The sequence below is a fragment of the Phoca vitulina genome, unplaced genomic scaffold (assembly GCF_004348235.1).
Source record: "Phoca vitulina isolate PV1807 unplaced genomic scaffold, GSC_HSeal_1.0 scaffold9, whole genome shotgun sequence".
NCBI classification, from domain to species: Eukaryota; Metazoa; Chordata; class Mammalia; order Carnivora; family Phocidae; genus Phoca; species Phoca vitulina.
The window spans coordinates 49,006,944-49,030,225 of NW_022589712.1; the positions used below are offsets into that span (position 1 = coordinate 49,006,944).

At 43.5% G+C, this 23,282-nt stretch overlaps 1 protein-coding gene across 5 annotated transcripts in view; it reads left to right on the top strand.

Moving 5' to 3' along the window:
• The window catches only part of FYN (FYN proto-oncogene, Src family tyrosine kinase), a 210,910-nt gene that overhangs the window by 31,725 nt on the left and 155,903 nt on the right, over window positions 1-23,282 (top strand). The gene's annotated exons all lie outside the window — the stretch shown is intronic.

Here is a 23,282-nt window from a genome sequence, read left to right on the forward strand (position 1 = left end):
AATGAGATAGAGAGAGCATGAGAGGGGGGAGGGTCAGAGGGAGAAGCAGACTCCCTGCTGAGCAGGGAGCCCGATGTGGGACTCGATCCCAGGACTCCAGGATCATGACCTGAGCCGAAGGCAGTCGCTTAACCAACTGAGCCACCCAGGCGCCCAATTTCTTTTGTTTTAATAAGTCCCAAGAGAAGCGATAACAATATCCTAGTTTCTTATTGTGGGGCTAATAGTTTTTGTTGAAAAAAAAAAAAAATGTGGTTCTAAACAATTGGTTCAAAATTTGAGATTGCATCTGGAACCAAGCTTTAAAGCCATGTATATGGGATTCCTACATAGCTGGTTGAGAGGTGGAAAAATTAATTCATGTAAGATTTTTCTTTAGTAGGGAGAATAGGATTTCCAGGGGTCAGAAGGTCAGCAGTGCTTATATGGGGAGTCCAAAGGCATGAGGATGTGTCTCCAGTGAGAATGTGTGTGTGTATGGGGGCAAGGGGCAGTGTCAGGGTGTAGCATTTCCCTGTGTATGCTGGTTGCTATAAGGAGGTGTGAAAAGCAAGAGGGAAGAACACCCATAATGTAGAAGCCATTGCTTCCTGAATGGAATGGAGGGCTCTCTAGGTGGGTGTGGGGAATGGAGAAGGCAGCCCTGGTGTGCAGATGGGACTGCTCCTTAGGCCTTCTCTGGTCCACATGCTTAGGGCTGTCAGCCGCAGGGCTTATAGGATGCCCACTTGTCTCCCATTCTCCATGCCCTGCCCCAGCCTCCACATAGATTGACGCATTCTCTTGGAGATTGGACATGGGGAAAGACCAGCCTCCCTATCACTGAGTAAAGGCTGGGCTTCCTACAGCCTGCTTTCCTGGTGACCAGGGAATGGTTTGAGTGGGAGGGGATTGTTTGGGAGGGAAGAACTTGCATACAGTTCTGCTTTAGGTTGAAGAACGAACAGTTTTAGTCCTGCACCAAAAACAGTTATTATACATCACCCATAATAACTGACCAACTTTCTTTTATATAAATCTCTGCGTTATAAACCTAAGTGCTGCTGGAGAAGAAAAAACATCCCTTCTGCCAATTCGAATTTCTAAGATAAAAGTACCTCTTCCTAGACATTATAAACTCAGGCAGATATTGATGACCATTGGAAGAGCTACAGATAACAAAATTTATGATCCAGGCTGATCCAAGGGAAGAGTTGGAAAATTAGGGGTGAATTGTCTAGTCTTGGATGCTGAACACATAATTCATTTGTTCCTCGAACACTAACAAACGCCTGTGGGCTAATCACTGTCCTAGGCCACAGGCTATCTTACTCAGTAGCCCTGTTTTACATGTGAGGGAAATGAAGCCCGACAGAAGTGAAATGGTTTGCCCAAGGACTTACATCTAGGAAATGACAAGATCCAAAAGTAGCTCTCAGACTTGGAGTACCCTCTGTTTCCACTCTACGGTGGATTGTTCTCTTGTACTGAAGCTCAAAAGAGCAGAAGACAAATGATCCATCATCAGCCTCATGCAATTTAACTGATAATTTTATACACATCTTTCATTTTCTCTTCCCTGAATTTAAGACTTTCACCCTTATTTGTGGCTTTAAAAACTGTAATGATGTTTTTATCAAAGAGAAATTAGAAACTTAAAGGGGAACCATCTCTTTGAACCTGACCTGGTCCTACCAGGTGGTCCCTTGGGGGTGACAGAGTGAGAGTGACTTCCCAGAATGGCATTCTGCAGGAGTGGGAGTCTGGGGAGGCCTACTCCTGGGCTCGGGATCATCTCATTGTCCTCCTCTTGGTAGCATTCATCATTCTACAGGGAGAGAGCTGGATGCTGCCAGAAGAGAGTGGGGAGAAACGCAGCCCACGTCACAATGGAGAATCAAGACAAGCTCCCACCTACTCTGCAGGCTTTCTCCTGTAGCCGTGAGTTGCTGCATAATTTCTTCCACTGCAGCCAGGCCTGCTGGGGAGAGGTTGGAATCACTCGGTCGTCTGCCTTGCCTAGATTTATTGTCTGCTGAAATCACCTGTGAAGGAGAGATTATTAGGAAAATATGTGTAAAGAATAGCTTAGAAGATACTTCTGTCACTGCCCTGAAACACTTTTAAAAGCAGACCTGCACTTGTTCTGAGCTGCTGTGTGTATGGGGAAGAGACCTAAAAATACATAAAAATTCAAGGTTTTCCCCTAACGAGGGTTATTACTGCCCGCTTTTGGGCTACACAAAAGTTTAAGCAGAAAATCTTCGTATTAGTTTGCTGTGGCTGCCATGGCAAGCGACCGCACACTTGACGGCTGAAAACAACAGATTTCTGCTCTCACGGTTTTGGAGGTCAGAGTCCACAGCAGGATGTCAGGAATGCATCCCCTTCAGAGGCATTGGGGGAAACCTGTTGCTTGCCTTTCAGCTCCTGGTGGCTACAGGCCTTCCTTTGACTTGTGGCCATGTCACCCCAGCCTCTGCCTTTGCCTTCAAATTCTCTTCTTTCCTTTGTGTGTGTCTGTCAGACCTCCTGTGCATCCGTCTTGTAAGGATGCCTGTGATGGCTTTCAGAACCCGCCAGATAATCCAGCATAAGCTCCTCCTCCCGAGATCCTTAACTTTATTAGACCCTATCATTCCATTCTGTATGAGGTGACAGTCAGAGATTGCAGGGATTAGGAAGTGAATATCTTGGGGAGGGGGTGGACATTTTTCTGCCTCCCACACCTTCTCTTTTGTGAATTTCCACATTTTTCATTTCCTGAAACAAAAGCTTATGACCACTGGTTTCACACATTACTCTAGTGAGTGATTTTTCTACAAGGGGCCCTTGGGAGACCTAAGAACCCACCTGGTCTCCCAGGCCACAGAACAGGCAAGGCCATGCCTATCTTCTTTCTTAGATTGGGGTTAATGTGAGGATGAGGAATCGTGGGCTCTGAGAGCAGGGAGGGACCTTCAAAATCATAGTCTCCCAGTCTTAGGGGGAAACTGAGGTCAGAGATGCAGGGTCAGCTGAGTCAGGAGCAGAGATGGGGACTAGCACTCACTGCTTCAGCCCACCTCTTCCACTGCGTCCCTGTGTGTGTCCAGGTTGTCTCTCGTCATGTAAGTCTCCATGTCATCCTTCATGTGACAGCTCTTTAGTACCTGAGAACTCCATCCCTGCAAATCCCCCTTTCCTTGGCCAACAGCCCTGTTCTTACAAATATTCTTACATTACCTGATACCGGGAATTTTGCCATTCTGATTACATCCCCCTGGATGCGTTCCCTTGATGTCATTGTCTCTTTAAGAACACAGCACTCAGACATGAACAATACTTCTGAGATGGCTTGCCCAGTACAGGGTAAGGACTCTACTCCTGGAATTGTTAGGTCTTGTGAGATGCACATGTTTTCTGCATCATTATGTGCTACACTTAGGGGAATGGAGGTCACATCTCCATTTAGCCATCCTGTCACACTTTTGGCTTGCATTGAACTTGGGTTCAGTACAAATCCTTAAGACTTTAAAATATGAATTGCTTTAAACCTATCTCCTTTGCCCCTGCCAGATAGAAGAGCCGGGTTTCTGTCAGTAGCAGGATGTGATCAGCTTGGGACCCAGAGTAGAGTCCAGACAGGGATCCAGGGAACAGATGTATCCGCGAGCTGGGGTACGCTCATGGGGATGGTACCAGCAGCAGACAGTAAACAAGAGGCAGTTAGGGCAAATTGGTGAAGCCTAGAACTGGAGAAAGTCCTCCGTAGGTGGCAGTCTAGATGGACAGATGTTGGCAGCAGAATTGTCTGGCTGAGCATGCCAAGGGGCAGATAGGAGGAGCACTGATGTGGGGGGACAAGACTCAGACAGGAAGCTGATGAAAAGAGATGAGTCCTGAATGATGAGTTAGAGTCAACTGCCAAAATGGGAGGGCCCAAGATAGGAGCTTGAGTCCAGAGAGTGAGAGGAAGCCCCTGGTCTGAAGTCAGAGTCACAACACTGATGTGTGTCTATGTAACAGTGACCTGGGGCCTCATCCATTCAGAGCCTGGGGTCAGGGTCACGTGGCAGAATTTGTGAACAGGGCTGAGTTGTCCTAGCTGAGCAGATTGGAGGGTGTAGGGTAGGTGATGACCCCCTTCTATATATACACAATTGATTTTTTACCTTTAAAAGCATGGTTTTATTTTTGTTAATTCTTTGGGTTCTTTTTTGGTCAGTTCTGGAAGTCCTTCCAGCCGGCTGAAATGTTTTAAAATCTCTATTCTTTCCTCTAATTAATTGACTATCCCCTCAGTTGTGAATTATTTGTGATATCCCTAAGCACATCTTGATGAAAACCTTACCAGGGATGAACCTACAAAGTCCCACTGTGCAAGGACCTCCCTCCAGGTCAGTGTTGTTCCTCTGTGATGTTCACACCCCTAGGTATGGTTGCTCATCACCTCTCAGGCTTTCAGACTGAACTGTCACTTGGCCCAGGGTTTCCCATCTCTCATAGCTATGCTTTGAGTGACAGATCCAGGCGCTCTGTGTCTATAACGTACCATTCTGCTTGTCCTGTGAAAATACCCTGAGATGAGGCAGTGCCCCAGGAAGGGAGAGCTGGTAGCATGCTTGAGTTAGTCACTGCTGTGAGGGTAGAGGTCCCCCGGTTGTTCTCACTGATGTCCGTGGGTTTCGATCCTGAGCCCCACTTCCTGTAACACACTTGTGGGTGTTAGCCATGGGTGATTTTTAAGGTGAGACTGGAAGCCCATATTCAGATGTGGAGTCCTAATCTTTGTTTCTGGGGTTCACCATTACTAAAGACCTCCTCCTTTGCCTATTACACGTGGTCTGTGAAGAGCCGACCTCACCGTTGGGTGCGTAAGGCCGCTTCTTGGAAGATGTAGGGGTGTTCCTTAAGTTGTGAAATGTGCCATACTAAATGTAGTCAGCGTGTAAAGTGAAGGAAAGGAAGTGAGATGCTGTGTGGATCATTTACGTTAACAGAAGAAGGGGGTAAAACAGCAATTCATTCATTTGCATAGTCCTTCCAAATAAGACTGCCAGGACCAAGTGAGATGGTTTCAGGGTCAGTCACGAGGCAGCGTGATGTAGTGGAAAGAGTGTGTGGGCCTCAGGGGCGTGAGGAGGTCCTGTGTGCCGCCAAAGAGCTGTGTCATGTTGGCTGTGGGGGAAGCAGAGAGTCAGATGAAAAATTGCAGTGGTGGTGAGTGTCTGAGGAGTTGTGCAAGGAGCTGGGGAAATGATACAGGAGGATCCCAGATAGGAGTTCGCAACTTCTGTTTCTTGTCCGCTCTTTCTTTGGGCAGTACTGGCCAAGGATTAGATAACTTCTAAGTGTGACAGGGAGCAGATCCATACTTGGGCTAGAAGAATGGCCTGGGAGGGGAGGTTCCTTTCCACGACGTTATTTTTTCTGTTGCTCTTCATCAAGACTTAATGCCATAGTAATTTAAAACAAACAGAACGTGTGTGCGTGCGTGCGTGTGTGTGTGTGTGTGTGTGTGTATGTGTGGTGGGAGATTTTGTTCATCTTTGGAAGAGTATTCTGAAAAGTAGTCCTAAACTGGTGGTATGGGAAGCAGTAGTTTAAAAAACAAAGTAACTGTCATTTTGCCTATTACACGGTTATCAAATAAGGGGAAAAACTTTTTTTCCTTTACCAGAGAGCTTGACCCGTGTGTCAAGGTGATGCTTATTGCAAAAAAGTAAATTTGATAATGGGGTTAAAAGTTTGAGCAGCCCGTGGGTATTAAAAATGAAATAACTTCTAAAACCTACTCACGAAGTTTGGAAGTCCTCACAGTGATCCACAGTGAAGTTTTAAGAATGGGAGAGGCCTGGGGCACCTGGGTGGCTCAGTTGTCAAGCGTCTGCCTTCGGCTCAGGTCATGATCCCAGGGTCCTGGGATCGAGCCCCGCATCGGGCTCCCTGCTCCGCGGGAAGCCTGCTTCTCCCTCTCCCACTCCCCCTGCTTGTGTTCCCTCTCTCGCTGTGTCTCTCTCTGTCAAAATAAATAAATAAAATCTTTAAAAAAAAAAAAAAAGAATGGGAGAGGCCTCACTGGCAAAATGTCAGGAGCGCTTTTTTCATGTATAACCCATGAACTGGAAGAAAAAAAAATGTTGACAGTTACCATAATATGTACTGTATTTTCTCATATTCGCTTATATTTATTAATGTAAATACTGGCTACTAGCCAATCATGTAACTTTATTATTATTCTATTTTTACAGTGGCTTAGAGGAAAATATAATTAGGCTTCCATGTTTTCTAGGTAGTAAATACACCAACAACAAGATGTCATGTAATGTGTTTTGAAGGAAAAAGTGAAAAGCTTCAGAAACAATTTCAGAGCCCGTGAAGGAAGATGTATCAGGGCGGGGAAAAGCACTTGTTTGATTTCTTTTTTTTTTTTTAAGTTTTTTTTTAATAGACTTTATTTTTTAGAGCAGTTCATAGCAAAATTAACATACTGTAGAAGACCAAACCATAGAGACAGTAAAAAAAAAAAAATTTTTTTTCTTTTACTGTCTCTATGGTTTGGTCTTCTACAGGATGTCATGTATTTGGAATCATACACTATGTAGCATTTTCGGATTGGCTTCTTTCACTTAGTTATATGCATTTAAGTTTTCTCCATGTGTTTTCATAGCTTGATAGCTCATTTCTTTTTAAGCACTGAATAATATTCCGTTGTCTGGATGTACCACATTTTATTTATCCATTCACCTCCTGAAGAACATTTTGGCTGCTTCCAAATTTTGGCAATTGTGAATAAAGCCATTATAAACGTCTCTGTAGAGGTTTTTGTGTAGACATAAGTTTTCAGATCCTTTGGGTAAATACCATAGAGTGTGATAAAAAGCATTTGCTCTCTGTTGGAATTTAGAAATTGTTTTGTATTTTCTTCTTAAGGGAAGAGCCCAAATCGCTGCATGCTGTAGGCTTGTTGGCATGTAAATTTAGTCAACCACCATTTCACCTGCTGCTTTAACCCATAAATATCCATTGCTCAAATTTGTGTGGTGAATGACGGAGTTTTGAGTTTTCTCTTACATCATGTATGCCCCAGCTCCATGATTGTTGAGAGCTCTCTTCCCCCAAATTAAAGGAATTGGCCAACTCTGAGGCTTTTCTCCAGAGGTCCTCCTTTTTCTTGTTTTTCTTTCCCACAATCAGGTCTAAGTCAGGTTATTACCTCTCACTTTGGAATCGCCTTTGCTGGCTTGGTAGTTCAGACCTGCCTTTCAGTTCCTCTGTTTCTTGTTGAATTCAGCATTCTCTATTGAGTTGCGCACTTAGCTCAGCCCCCTGACTGTAACAGCATTGTGCTCATGTAGGGTTTGCTTTGCGGTATCCTACCACCTCTTTGCATAAACCTTTCCTTTTTTTCATGATCTTTTTTCATATTTATTCTTCACTTAATGTGTATGATCAAATGAAAATTGGCCCATGAAAGTAAAAATGGAGATGTGTTGTGCTTTTCTTATGTTACACGCAGATGGTATGAAACATTTTTGAAGAAAATCAAATTCCCTAAACTCAGATCTCTAGGACAGTGGTTGCAGCTTATGTATTTTTTCTACAAGTAGTCTACTAAATAGGAGAGAAAACCCAATGAAAAAACTTTGCCAAATTCATTTTGTTTTGAAATAATTTCTTTATCAATTTTAATTTTTGAGTAGGAGATAAGAAAAGCTTTTAGACTAAACGTTACTGAAATAGAACAAATTCAATAAGAATTCTTATTTTGTCTAAATTAAGGCTGTGGTACCAAAATCAGGGACTCCTGAGGGAGCCTAACTGAGGTTAGAGCAGAAAAGTAATCTCAGAGTTTATCCTTAAAAGAGGTAAAAAGGGGGCACCTGGGTGGCTCAGTTGGTTAACCATCTGCCTTCAGCTCGGGTCGTGATCCCGGGGTCCTGGGATCGAGCCCCACATTGGGCTACTTGCTCATTGGGGAGTCTGTTTCTCCCTGTCCCTCTGCTACTCCCCTGTTTGTGCTCTCTCTCTCTCTGTCAAATAAATAAATAAAATCTAAAAAAAGAGAGAGAGAGGTAAAAAGATGAAGAATTGAGGCACCTGGGTGGACCAGTCGGTTAAGCGTCTGCCTTCAGCCCAGGTCATGATCCCCGAGCCCTGGGATCAAGCCCCTCATCGAGCTCTTTGCTCAGCAGGGAGCCTGCTTCTCCCTCTCCTCCCTGCTCATGCTCTCTCTTGCTATCTCTCAAATAAATAAATAAAATCTTAAAAAAAAAGAAGTTGAAGAATAAGTTTGGAGCCTGGGTGTCTGGGAGATGGGTGGAATTAAGATTATTTTGTAGGAAGAAAGAAAGGGTGGTTTGGGAAGTCAGGCCAGGCAGCAGTAATGCAATAGAGCAAACTTGACAAGCTTCTCAGGAGCACAGGACACCCTGTGGTTGGGTCAGGTTGGGAGATCAGGCTAACGTTGCTGCCTGCAGCAACTTGGTATAATTCAGCAAACAGCCGTTGCACTCTGAGTGGCATTTCAGGTCCCCTTGCAGTGCAGCTGGTACCACCTTCTGAATGAGACCTCCCCGCAAAGTTTACCTTCCCATCAGTGGTGGCCTGGATAAATGCTCCACGTGAGTCTGTATAGAGAATAAAGGACGTCATGTCGGGTCTTCAGTGGTCATCATGTTTGGAGGAGGGCGTTGGACAGAGAAAGCACTCAAGTCTAAGACAAAGGTCTGAGCTGAGGGCTCCACATGGGTCAGAATGCTGGGAAGGAGGGGCTAAGGGAGACAGGTCCAGAGCTCAGAGTGACATGGAAAAATGATGACGAGTATGAGGATGTCTACAAAGGGATATATATATTCCTACAAAGAAGTGTGCGTATGCGTCAGTTATATACATATATACATACACAGAGAGGAGAGTGGAGGGAAAAAGAGGGTAGGAAATATAACCCCCTGTACCATTCTGCAACATAAGAACTAGAATATCACCAGTACTTTGGGAGTCCTTATGTGTTCCTCCCTGGCCATACTCCTCTCTCCTGGTACCACTGCTGAATAATTTTGTGTTTGTTTCCTGGCTTGTCTGTGGAAGTATGTTTCCCTATGGCTTTTTTATGTAATCTATTACTAAGTTTTGTTTGCCATGAGCAAACAAAAATACTATATGTTTATATAGTATTCTTGTACCATTTGCTTTTTTTCAATCAGTCGTTTCTTTTTAAGATTCATCCCTGTTGATGCATGAAATGACATACATGAAATTCACTTATCTCCACCGCTATATGGTCTTGTATTGTGTGAACATACCACAATTTATCCAGTCTCTTCTCAATGGACATTTGGGTCATTGCCAGTTTTGTGCCATTTTAAACAATACTGCTGTGAACATTCTTGTATGTGCATCCTGCTGCAAACAAGCTCTTAGGACAGGTGCCTAAGAGAAAAATTTTGGGGACTTAGAGTATGTGTATCTTCAGGTTTACTGGATAATACCAGATTGTTTTCTAAAGTGGTTATATTTGGACATTTCATTTGACATTCCCATGAGTAAACATACTAGCTTTTAAGAGAAGGGGAAGTCCAAAGTGCAGGATTGGCTAAACACTGGAGAGGAAAAGGATATCATTAGGGTCTGATGAAGTACCACTCCCCATCAAAGTGTGGAGTAGAGAGAGCTGGGGATATGAAGAAAAAGATACGGGTTTTAAACAGGCACTGTGCATAGGGTGAAAGGTTATCTCACATGGGCTATGGCCGAGTTGTCAGTAAGTGGCATATTCCATCTCAGTAGGAATGAATTCCCCAGTTCTCCCTGCTTTTACTCCATTCTCCCTGATCAGCAGGAATCTTTAGTGCTCTATCTGGGGAGCAGATAGATGCTTCCAGGCATTTAAGTGTGCTATTTCCACATCACATGGATGGTGGCATGGATTCTAATAAAGTTTTCAGAACAGACACAGAGGCACAGATATTTTGGATATTACTCTCCTCCAAATGTAGGAGATTTTTCTGACAGCCATTCTTTATACTTTATAAATTCAGTAAACTCACACAGGGTTCGATATTGCTGACTCTTTTACATCATAGGGTTATTTGCAAAAAACTCAGAGCTGCTCTGCTGTTGCCCGGTCACTTGACCTGAGAAAAATGGGCGCATGGCATTTTGAATAGCAAATTAACTGAAGTATGACACAGTCCTGCGTGAGCATTTTTGGCCTCATTTGTAAGTTCTGATCACTCTGACACATAAAGCGGATAGGATTTGTTTTCTTTTCAAAGAATTTCCATTCTTCCAAATCTAGATTTTAGTGAGGATAACTTCTTTTGTTGGCATTCCTAGGAGACTGAAAGTAGAGCACTGAACCATTCACAGCACATGCTGTCTGGAGTCTCAGAAGTGCAGCCTTTTTGAACTTGTTATTTTTGGGTGACCCTTCATTAATAGCATTCATCGGATTTATTTGATTCTAGGCCTAAGAGCTCAGGGATGGTGGCATTTTTAAAATATTTTCATCATAGTTTTTTTTTCTTATCATCTGTTGATTGGTATTGTCTATTTGAAGCTTTCAATGGTGACAGTACATGTTTGGGAAGGCAGCATGGCATACTCAAGATAACACCAGGCTTTGCCCCCAAAACTGAAAAGAACCTCAGTGTTCCATGGTTTGAGGTCTCATTATGTAAACTAGGACATGTCTACTCTTAGAATATATTAATTTAAATGATTAAAAAAAAATAAATGATTAGGGGCACCTGGGTGGCTCAGTGGTTAAGCGTCTGCCTTCAGCTCAGGTCATGATCCCAGGGTCCTGGGGTCGAGCCCCGCATGGGGCTCCCTGCTCGGCAGGAAGCCTGCTTCTCCCTCTCCCACTCCCCCTCCATGTGTTCCCTCTCTCGCTGTGTGTCTCTCTGTCAAATAAATAAAATCTTTAAAAAAAAAAAAAGATTAGAAAAATTATTAAATAAGTTAGGCAAATGTTTAGTTTGTTAAGTAGAAAAAAGCAGGATACCAAATTGTGGAACATGATCGTAATTTTGCAAAGCATAACGCATGCGTAGGAAAAGCCTACAAAAATTATACTAAAATGCTAACAGTTGTATTTGGGTTATGAGATTATAGGGATTTTTGTCTCAGTGTTTGTTAATGTGGTTGTATTACTTTTATAATAAAATTAATTAAAAGGCTGGACTTAAAAGAGATTAATCTGGACTCAAATTGCCACTCTACCATTAACCAGCTGTTTGACCTTGGGCAAGCTACTTAACCAGCTTCCTCAGGAGCTGGTCAGGAACCCCCATAGGGTTGTTGCTAGTCAAATGAGGTGATATTCGAAAGCACCCCGCTCCTGGTGCAAGTAGCTAGTATGGTGGTTCCTATCCTCCGCAGCTTCCCCTTCTCTTGTGAAACAGGCGTTGCCCGGTACACACCCAACAGCCATGATGCTCTTTTATTATTTGGTTTCTATTTTGTCCAGTTGGGGCCTCACTCTGATGTCAGTAAACACTTTTGACCTCTTAGAACTTCTGTTGTAGCAGTGACAACTGATGGTTATTTTAGAGAAGTGATTGGTGAGTAAGAATGTTTGGCCTTATGTGACAGGAGGGGAAATTTGAGGAACTGGACTTCCTAAAAGTTCGAGAATTTCAGCTGTTCAAACATATATATATGGGATTGACAGAAACATGTTTGCTTATTTGAGGACATCTTAACATCCCTTGGCTAGCAAGGAGAGAACATGTTATATGCTTGCTAAACAGACTGGTGATTTTCTTGGCTCTGTCAAGTTCTTCTAAGAGACAAATACAAATAATATGTAAGAGAAGATTTAGCAGGATCCCCAGGGGCTGTGTGTGAGCCCTAAGATGTTAACCAAGCTTCCCGATGATAGGAGATGATCATGTTCAGCAGTTGGTGTAAACAGGGCCAGAGATGCTCAAAGAGATCCTAGTTTTTAACTTATTTCAGGGTAAGTTTATTCAGGCAAGGAGAGGAAAACTCATTTCTTTTTCCTTTTCTTTTTAAAATATTTTATTTTTAAGTAATCCCTACACCCAACCTGGGGCTTGAACTCACAACCCTGAGATCAAGAGTCACATGCTCTGCTGCCTGAGCCAGCCAGGCACCCTGAAAACTCATTTCTTAAGAGTAATAGCCAGCTACAGATGGGCCAGGTACTGGAAAATGTTGTCTTGCCCTGGTTTAGGGTACATCCTTAGCAAAGGCCCAAAGAAAGATGCCCATATTCACAGGGCCCGAGTCATCCCATCTACTTGGACCAGTACTCAGAGTATCTGAGATCTCCCCTAGACTCGTAGACTTACAGTCTGAAGACAGTACATTCCTGACCTACTCAAGGCTAGAATCCAGGTCCATGCACTCCCAGTTCATGTCCTGTTTAGAATAGCAGACTCTCCCTCTGCCTCCAGCTGGCTTTGTACAAGTCACTGGACGTGCTGAGCCTCACTTTTGTTATAATAGGAGAGGTTTAATCTCGAAGGACCTTCTGGGTCCAAAGTCCAAAAATTCTATAATTCCTTTGGCTATTTTCTTTCTTCTTCTCCTTCTTTCTTCTTTCTTCTTCTTCTTCTTCTACATGTCAGCATCTTGAGAGGTACAAATAATTAAACTATAGGAAATCAACTATAAATTCTTGTTCCTTTAAGTTTGAGTCTCTGAATCAGGCACCCTGTCTTCCGTGGATGGCTTGGTGGGATCAAGATCTTTCTGCTAAGGCCACAGTTCCCCATGGCATGGTCTTCTTGGTCCTACGAAGGTCAAAGATGGCACGAGGACAACTGGAATGCAGTGGCAGGAGGTTCCTCGCTGGTGAAACAAGCTGCTGTAGCCCTTTAAGAAGGAGAATTGAGCAAGAACAAGAAATGAAGGGCATATAGACTGGATGGGAAGAAGTGCAGTTTTATCTACTTGCAGGTGACATGACTGTTTACATAGACAAATCCTAAGGAATGTATAAAACCACTTCCAGAAAGAACTAATAAATGAACTTTAAAGTCATAGGATACGAAGTCAATATGCAGAAATCAATTGTATTTCTATATATTAGCAGCTAATAGATGGAAAATGAAGCTAAGAAACAATTCTATGTATAACAGCAACAGAAAAACATAAAACACTTGGAAATAAATGTAACAAAACTATCAATTGGTGCAATCTCTGCAGGCACTTAAGGGTAATGGGTGCTAATGGTCCCAGACAGTTCTCCAGGGAGTGGACTTGGTTTTTGTAGCCCTTATCATTTCTCAAGGGGAAAAGCTATATCAACTTGCATAATTGTTTAGCTTCATCAAGATGTGGATTGTAATGTCACTTTGTATTCAACAAGCCATGCAGCACTGCTAGGGCCGTTTCACAATTTATCTGATACCAGGCATACCTCCTTTGCACTTGGGGTATAGAGTGAAGTCCTGAGTGATTTATGGGGCCAAATTAAATCTCACATAAGATGTTCACTCAGAAAGTTGTGATTTTTCTTTATTCTTTGTTCTTCTCTCTAGGGTGTGATGAGGCATTTAATCCACCAGACAGCAGGAGGGTCTATGTAATGAATTTTTACATGCCCCGGTCATTTTAATGTAATCATCCTTGTTTTAAAAGGCTTCATTAAGTCTATTGTTAGCATTGTAAAACTACCTAAGAGAGACACGAGGGCTTTTCCCATTTTCAGAATTCAACAGACAGTTTCTTAATTGCACTGCTTTGGGTGAATGGTAATTAAATGGGTTGGGAGAATGTGCAATATTTATTTATAGTAACAGGCGTGTCATGTATTTATAGTCATTACTGCACAGTGTACTTGATAACATCCTTTTGGGAGAAAAGGGGTCATGACTATTAAAAGTAGTAGTAACTTTTTGGCAAGTCTTTGAATCTAGCTGTGAATATTAATAGATCCAGGTACTTTTATATTAAAATACCATACATAGTAAAACTTTTTTTTTTTTAAAGATTTTATTTATTTATTGGGCAGAGAGAGACACAGCGAGAGAGGGAACACAAGCAGGGGGAGTGGGAGAGGGAGAAGCAGGCTTCCCGCTGAGCAGGGAGCCCGATGCAGGGCTCGATCCCAGGACCCCAGGATCATGACCTGAGCCTAAGGCAGACGCCTAATGACTGAGCCACCCAAGTGCCCCCATAGTAAACCTTTTGCAAGGAAACTGCACTTGCAAAATTCTAAATACACTTTTAACATTTTTAATTTAAGATATTTAAATATGGTTGCCAGTGTCAATAGTCTTTGGAGTGTTATAATGGACCTTAATTTTGATAAGATGATAGGAGAGTGACTATTCCTTGGTTCTTAAATTTGGTAATAAGTGCAGTTTTAACACCGTATTCTTAATGTGCTCTGACATGGTAGATTTATCAAGCAGATAAGAGAGAAATTTTCCATCAAATATTGAGAATCTTAATACCAACTAAACCACTGGATGGGGGTCTTTTAGAGGACCAGACGAAAGCTAGGGAAATCCTCCATCAAGAAAAACGTGTGCACACATACACAGAAACACACATAGGGTATGCTACCTCAGGAGGTCTATGGTCTGACTTCCTGAATGCCTCTTCATGGACCCAAAGATGTGAATCCTTGATCTAAATGCAAATTGTACAAATAGCCCCTTCTGTTTTGCACAGTCCCATGTTTAGGCTCTCCCGTCCCATGTCTGTAAATTCATTTTCATTTATGCCTTTTCTCCATAGGACATTTTTACTCAAAAGTCTCCATTACCAGTTAGTTCAGTCTAAATGTGACAGAAACAGAGATCCTTTTCCACCACTACTGATTTCCAGCTCATCTCGTCATTTCTTCAGTCCTTACAGGTGGTCACCAGCTTCTCCCTCTGCCCTGTCTCCCCAAAAGCTGGAACAAGCGTGCTGTCTTACTCCATGCAGGTTCTTCCCACTGCTTTCACCCCTTCTGTGGTTTTTCATCACTGCTCTAGTGCAAGCCTCAAACATCTGTCCTTTAAATGGTCCAGCCTCCCGTCCCCAAATTCCCTCCATCCCACCCCTCATTTGGGACCCAGTCTTCCCTGTGTGTGGCCTGCCTCACAGGCACACTTTCACCTTGCCTTCTACCCTCTTGAACACCTTCAGGGGTTTTCTGTCATGGCACACAGGAGGTTAAAAACCACCAGCTCCTTCACTGTGGGGGCCGGCTCACCTCCTCCCATTTCCCCAGAGACTTTCTTTCCCCGACCTCCTTGCTTGTCCCTATCCAGCCACTCCTCTCCCATCTTCCCGCACTGCCAACAACTCTGCCCCTCCAAGAGGGTGCCTAGGACAGATGATCAGTCTGCTGATAGGCAGTGTTTGGGCGCCTCATGTTTTCTGTGAATAGTCACTAAACCCGGCAGGAAGATGGGTCCCCAGGTCTGGGCAGCCTTACTTCTGTGGAAGTCTGTCCTTCTGTTCATTTAGCAACTTTTCCCCACCATCTAGCTCAATTGAGTCAGTACTGCAGTAAAGATACTTTGGAAACACTTAAAAAAAAAAAAAAAAAAAAAAGCATGGGGGCAAGGGACTAGGAGAATAGTACAAAGCAAATAAATCTGTGGCATCCCCCACATGCGCCATCTCATCTTCCCCTGCTGGTCTGTAGGCCGGCAGCCCCCTCTCACTCACCAAGGAGTACAGCCCATGGTCTGCTCATCTCTGTGTCCTAGCATGAGGCAAGGGCGGGCCTAAGTGTCTGATAAGGGAGGTGTGCAGGTGCCATGGCGCATCTCTCTCAGTATTTGATAGTTTCATAGCTGGAAGGACCCGACATGATCTCCAGCCACCTTATTTGCGAGCTGGGCAAGCTGAGAGTCAGGGAGGTTAAATGACCTGTCCAAGGTCAGACAGCAATAAAATCAGCTTTTGAACCTATGTTTTCTCACTCCCAGTCTCTCTGTTTGCTGCACTGCAAGTGCTCCATCCACCATTCTTCCTTTTTCCCTTCTCCTTCATCTCTATGCTTATTAGTACCTGTATGGTGCCCATGGATATTCTGAGCTCTTCATGCTGCCTTAAGTTATCTGTTTGCACTTTAATAAGCATAAGTACTTAATAATTATCTTACATTTTAAATAGCACTTGGTACTTTTCAGGTTCTTTCACGTATGTTTTTCCATTAGATTTCACCACAAGCCAGTAAGGTAGGTTGAGCTGGTATTATTCTCACACATCAGAGGGGATAAAAGTAGTGACTTGTTTGAGACTGAGACCATGTGGCTAATAAGTGACACAGTTGAAGATAGAGCCCAGCTCTCCTCAGCCAGAGGATGATAGCAAGTTAGAACTGTTTTGAAAATCTGGCCTTGTGCTCTGGAATCCTTCCTTCCTTGATGTAAATATAAAAAAGTAGGATTTCCTATTTTCTGGCAGTTTCCAGTTTGGTGGCTCATTTCCTGAAATATGTTCTGAAGCGCGCTGGTCCCGCGAGATACTCAGTGAAAAATGGGTTGCATGGCCAGATAAGCTGGGCAAAGCTGCTTGCTATATGCCCCTCTTGGGGATTCCCAATGCAGATTAGCATTTAAAGGTTCTGACAAGTTCTACTGCAAAGATGACTGTTGAATGTACTTTTTTAAAAAATTCAGTAAATACCATCTTAGCCATTTTTCATTGTACAGTTTAGTGGTGTTAAGTATATTCACTTTGTTGTTCAACTAGTCTCCAGAACTCTTTTCATCTTGCAAAACTGAAACTCTCACCCCTTAAATAACACTCCATTCTCCCCTCCCCTAGCCCCTGGCAACCACCATTCTATTTTCTATTGCTATGAATTTGACTACTCTGGGTACTTCACATAAATGGAATCATACAGTATTGTCTTTTTATGACTGGCTTATTTCACTTAGCAACATGTTGTCAAGACTCATCCATGTTGTAGCATGTGTCAGAACTTCCTTCCTTTTTAAGGCTGAGTAATATTCCATTATATGGATATTCCACGTTTGTTTATCCATCCAACACAAGTTGACGCTTGAGTTGCTTCCACCTTCTGATTATTGGGAATAATACTGCTGCAAACATGGGTGTACAAATATCTCTTCAAGAATTTACTTTTGGGGTGCCTGGGTAGCTCAGTTCATTAAGCATCCAACACTTGATTTTGGCTCAGATCATGATCTCAGGGTCATGAGATCAAGCCCCGCATCAGGCTCCACACTGGGCATGGAGCCTGCCTAAGATTCACTCTCTCCCTCTCCCCGCCACCCCCCCCCCACACACACACTCTCTGTTTCTCAAAAAAAAGAATTTACTTTCAGTTCTTTTGGAACGGAAATGCTGGATTGAAATGCTGGATCACATGGTAATTCTTTTTTTAGTTTTTTATGCAACCACCATTGTTTAACATATTTTTCTACCCAAGTTTCACAGATTCATTTGATCACAGAATTCTTTTTCCACATTATACCTCTGAGTATCCCCCAGAACCCGGGCCTCCCAGAAAACACTGGGAAATCCTGAGCCTACGATTATTTCCGCTTGTGCCAAGGATTTCCTCCTGTTCCAAGGAGCCGGCAAACCTCAGGATGCTGGCCGGGCATTTCGGCCCCAAATCTGCCAGCCCACAGGCAAAGTCAGCAGGGTGGTCCCCGGAACTGCAGAAGCAGAGGAAGCTCCAGGATACACGACAGACCGCGGCACGGGTCCCTCTGGCTGGAACCGACGCTGTAAACTTGGCACCAGTGAAGAGGCTGCCATGGCACTGATGTCCTGTGGGCAGCACTGGTTAGGCTGGTACGTCCGTTCAGCAGGACGGTGAAGAAGAGCAGCCCCCGGCCTACGCGCAGGAAGGGGCCTGGAGAGGGCTTCGTGGTGAGAAGGGTTGGAGTGCAGAGTCCACCGTTCCCCTCAGTCCTCAAGGAGCAAGGAATGCCACCTGGTCAAAACCGTGTACAAAAGGGCTCCTCTACCACACTTGTTGTGTTGGCTCAATCTAATTGGCCCTTAATGTGGTTCCTGACTCATTGAGGGATACTTGTAAATACTGTCATTGTGTGGGTAGGTAAAAATTCCAACAGAGTTGATCTGCTTTCCACAGATGGAAAAAGGGTATGTGGGGCAATGGCAGTAAAGCGAGGAAAGAAAAGTCCCAACCCCGAACACCGCTGGGTACCTCAGATGTCCCTGTGGTCGGCCTCTCTCCAGGACGGGCTCAGGAAGGCCAAGCCCTTGGTGACTTGCAGGAGAGACTACATGAGCAAACACCCCACATGCTCAGTGTTGTTTCTCTATACACTGGTTTGAAAATTGGCACGTCCCTGAATGGTTTTAGGGGCGCCTGAAAGAGAACAGACCAGGAGGTTATAGCTGCTGTTTGCGACGTTGATAAGGATGAGGACGTGGAGAGGAGATAAAACTATGGAGTAGATCTGTAGCCCCGAAGAGCTTGAAGCAGCCTGCAGTAAGGCCGCAGAGCCCCCAGCATCTCAGCGCCCTTGCGCCAGAGCAGATAATGATAGCTGGCCCCATGGGCCAAGGATTTCGTCAGCTCTCTAAGATCCTTAGATGAAAGCAGCTACTGATGCACAAATTATTATCATTACAGGAGACTTTATGTTCTGTAAATAAATACCATAGCTTATTCTCTCGGACTCCTTTGCTTTAAATGAGTTCAGACTTGGCCTTGCTCATTGGCCAGCTTGCAGCCATGCTGTTCCCCCCGGGGATCGCAGTTCCATGTGGAGGTGTGGAGGCCAAGTGGAAGGAGCCCTGATGAAACCGTACGACCTAGGGCAATCCGCTTCCCCTCAGAGAGCTTCGGCTTTCTCATCGCTGATGGTCCTTGGCTGAGGTTCCTTCCAGCTCTGTAGATGGGTGATTTTTATCAAAGATTAAACAAAAAAATAATAATTCAACTTCAAATTACAAATGTTTATCAAGTGCCTTTTATGAGCTAGACACTGTCGTAGGTGCTTGGGATAAATCCCTGAATGAGGCAGCTTATTCCAGTTGGGGGAAAAGGAAATGAGACAATGGGCAGTAAAATGTTAATGCATAAGTAAATTATATAGTTGTTAGAAGGTGATATGTTCTGTCCAAGAACAAAAAAGTGTGGTAAGAGGAATCAAGAATGCAGGCAGGAGTGCAATTTAAAAAATGTAGCAAAGAGGAACTTTTCCATTATGAGAGTTGTTAGAAAATCAAGTACGTCATTAATCGGAAGCTATAAACCTCTCCCTTGGAGATTTTAGGAAAAGAAAATTCTCATCTTTTTAGATTCAGGGATATTCTTGTTTGGATGTAGCAGGATTAACCAGATGATCTTTTTGAAGGCTTTCTTTTTTAGTGATTTAGTTGTTTGTGCAGGGACAGCTCCAGAATTTGTGCGTGTGTGTGTGCATACATATGCACACACGTACAGATAGGTGTTTACACACACGTGAACACACACGTACTTCTGTTTAAGGAGCACTACAAGCCAGAGTTGGGTGAACCCAGCTGCTGGCATATCTCCCAGCAAACTTTTAAAAGGTCAACTGGTGAGCAATAATAATATAGCCCTCCCATCCTGCCATTTTACAGGGGAAGAACTGGAACACAGAAATGCTAATGACTCACCAGGATCAGAGTGAATCAGGGATGGGTGATAGGACCTGGCCCGGCCCTTGGACCATCAGTCACCCGCCTCCAGGGCCTCCCTACATTCCTTCTACAATGAGGCAGGCAGCTTGGCTGTTTTGACTCCCCCTTCCCTTTTGCTTATGAGCAACCTCCACTCCCAAGTCTGGATTATTAAACAATAATAAGACTGGAATAATGCTTTAACCCTTATGCATCCAAAGCCACACCGCTCAGCTTCAGGATGATGTGGTGGTGACAGTTCCAAACAACAAATTCTTTACTTGTCTTTGTCAGTGCACCAGTGGGGTACGGAATCTGCAGCAATGCCTCAAGTCCCTCGTTCTCCCACCAGTTTTCCTCACACTCTACAACGCTTGCGCGCTTACAGACTTTTCCTAACCACGACCCACTTGCTTTTCCACCTTCCCCCCTCATTCTGCATCATAAGATACCCCCCGGAGAGACCAGGATCAAGACTTTCCCAGAAGGGTAGGCGAGGGGAAGAACCAGCAGAGCAAAGTCAGAATCCACATTTGGGGCTGGGGGAAGAGAGCCTGAAAGCAGGCGCTCTTGATTTCTGTGCCCCTCACACCACGGTTTACAGCTGCGCTAGTCATTCTTCTATAGTGCCTCATGTAATTTACGCCTCCCAGGAATCCTGTGTGGTAGGTATTGATGTCTTCATTTTGCTGCTGGAAAAAAAACTGCAGCCCGAGAAGTCAAGTAACTTGCCTGGTATGCTATGTAGAGAATGCTAGGATTTGAGCCCAGTTCTGTCTGGTTATAAAAACTGTGCCCTTGGTCCTATGTGGTGCTGCCTGTAAGTAAGAGAAATCCCAGAGGCTCCATGTTATTTCAGTTGCAGATTTGTTTGGGTAGGAAGCACAATTATAAAACTAAGTCTTTGGTGTTTGTTTGAGGCAGTTAAATCTGTTTTCAGCAAAGATTTTGAAAGCATGAGAGCTAAATGGAGAAGAGGATGTTCCCCCAAAGTGGAGTGGAATCTTTGTCTTGTTTGGAAACAGGGAGAATGGTCTGGGCCTCTTTGCCCACAGCCCAGAGAGATCCCAGTAAGTTCTGTGGACCACTGGTCCCACAGATCCCAGGCCGTAACTTCCTGACTCTGCTAATGTTGGGCCTGGCAGTCTAAGGAAATGCCTGTAGAGCACAGAGATGGGAGCTGGAAGGAGCTTTCAAAAAGACAGGGAATTTTAAGCAGTTCCTTTGTCACAAATGTAAAATATATTTTCTGACAGAGACACTGGTTCAGCGTGTGAATTTGTGAACTTGATACAAATAAGAACCTTAGGGGTAAGGGTATACAAAGAATGCATTTTGTGGCCACCTGATTTGTGCAGGGAGGGGAAAGGGTCCTAACTGGAAGAAGGGACAGGAGACCAGAGAAGCAAAATAGCTAAACCTAAACAAATACAAATACAAAATAATGAACGAGAGCAAGTAAGGCAAAACGGATGAGACAGAGTGAACAGGGAAAGACAAGCTAGGGCAGAGCTACATAAGAGCTGAAGACGAAGGACATGAGACAGAGAAATGTACTGTAGATGGAAAGACAAAGACACAGAGCCACAGGCAAGAATGTCACCCAGTGTTCAAGATGCTAAACCGAGGGGTGGGGGTGGTAGTCAGGCTTTCCCCTAAGTTTCAGTAGAAAGTTAAGCCTAGTATACAGAGGGCTTCCAGCTGAGTTCTCTTTCCACATGCCTGAGATTGTATTTGTTGGGTCAGGGGAAAAATCATTTGAAAGTAGAGACTAATATTTATCATCATCCAAAATGCCCCTTAATAGACTAGGAGAACTAGAGCAAAGTGAAATGAGCTTAAAATAGATTCTATGGCAATGACCCAGCCAGTGATGTTATCACAGATGAGTAATGACCAAATAGATTCTTCACATCTTGCAATAGATGTTTTTCAATTTTCAAAAGTTTGCAATGAAGATTTTTCTTTAAAGACTGTGTACTCATGTAAGAGTATCAATTGTTGATACCTTTCTTTTGTGGAGATGCTGTGCTTTTCTAACTATTTTCCTAGTTAAAAATGCTATTTGAACTCTGAATGTTTTGTATCCATAGTTGGTGACTTTATGTACTCCTTGCTTCCAGTTCCGGAGGCAAAGCGATATGATGAACTGATTAAAAATAACATTCTAATGAAATTGTTGGGTGTGTTGTTGTAATATAAGTCAGCTGCAAATGGGAAGTTCTTTCCTGAGGAAATTTGATAAACTGAAAGTCCACTTGAGTGTTTATATATTTTCTGTGAGAATTTTGCTTCTTTCCTCATGTTCTCCTTTCAAAAATTATCAGTTAATTTGTGCTTCCCATCCAAACACATATTTTAACACTTGCAATAAATAGTTAGCTGAGGTCTGTTATGTTAGTATGATACAAGAGTGTGGATTAAATGTTTACCAGTAGAGTATGTGAGGGTGTAGACTCTTTTTTTTTAAGATTTTATTTATTTGAGAGAGAAAGAGAAGGAGCAGGGGGGAGGGGCAGAGGGAGAAAGAGAAGCAGACTCCCCGCTGAGTGTGGAGCCAGATGTGGGGCTCAATCCTAGGATCCCATGACCTGAGCCAAAGGCAGACTGAGCCACCCAGGTGCCTCATGAGTGTATAGACTCTTAAAGGCAAGCAAAGTGAGCCCTTTTTTGTTCAAGTATTGAATATTTTAAAAAAAAATGAGAGGATGGTTTTTACCTATTAGGTCTTTACTCTTAGCCTAGCAACATGTGAAAAGCTCTCTTTCTTTAAAATAAATAAATAAATAATAAATAAAGGAAAAAAATAAAATTTTTACCTGACATTTTCTCTTCAGTGCCAAGCTTGAAAGGGTCAGAATGCTAGAGGTGGCCCATAGGCATATTTTGCCTAGTCCAATGTTTTGTTTTGTTTTGTTTTTAATTTGAGCCAGCACTTAAAAGTCAAGATATTTCACACTAAAAAAAAAAAAAAAAAAACCAGATTTATGGCTTCTCTTTAAAAATAAGATGATCTCGCAACATTGGGCGAATATCACCACTTGGCAGCCATTAACTGGAGAAGGAGCTGCATAGCGGCCGCCCCATCAGTTCCTAGGCAGTCTGTCAGGTTCTTGGTGGGTCCCCACCCCTGAAGTCTGTGGCCACAAGTGTTAGTTGCCATTCACGATCACATTTGTACTGTTGATTTTCGCAAAACAGACAAGTATTTTTTTGTACCCATTTGGCAATGTGGAAGAGACAGAGGGGGCAGCTTGCTCCCAGTTCACTTCATTCCTGCGTGTTACCTGTCCTGCAGCATTTGATCTCCAGCTGCTGTTCATCCCACCCTCACCCCTACCTTCACCCTGCTGCACTCTTCTTTCCCCTGCTGCTGTTGCAGTGAAACAGCCATATCCCAAATTAGAGAGTCCTCCTCCTTTGTAGCATGTCCTTTCTTGCGTCCTTGTCCTCCTCCATATCTGTTATGCAGGCGGATGATCTGGTTGACCAGCCCTTTCTCTCCGCACTGTCCTCCAATGGCTTCTATGACTCTACCCGCTTCTGGATTTTCTTCTACTGGGAGCTCATCTCTGTCTGCCTTACTGCTTCTGTGTTTCAATCACTTATTTCCTCAGTAGCCAAGTATTACATGAACATATAGATGACTTTAAAATTTCAGACAATAACAGAAGTATGTAAAGTAAAAAGAGAAAGTCTTTTTTTTTTTTTTAACCATGTTCCTTTCCTTTTTCCACCACCCCCCA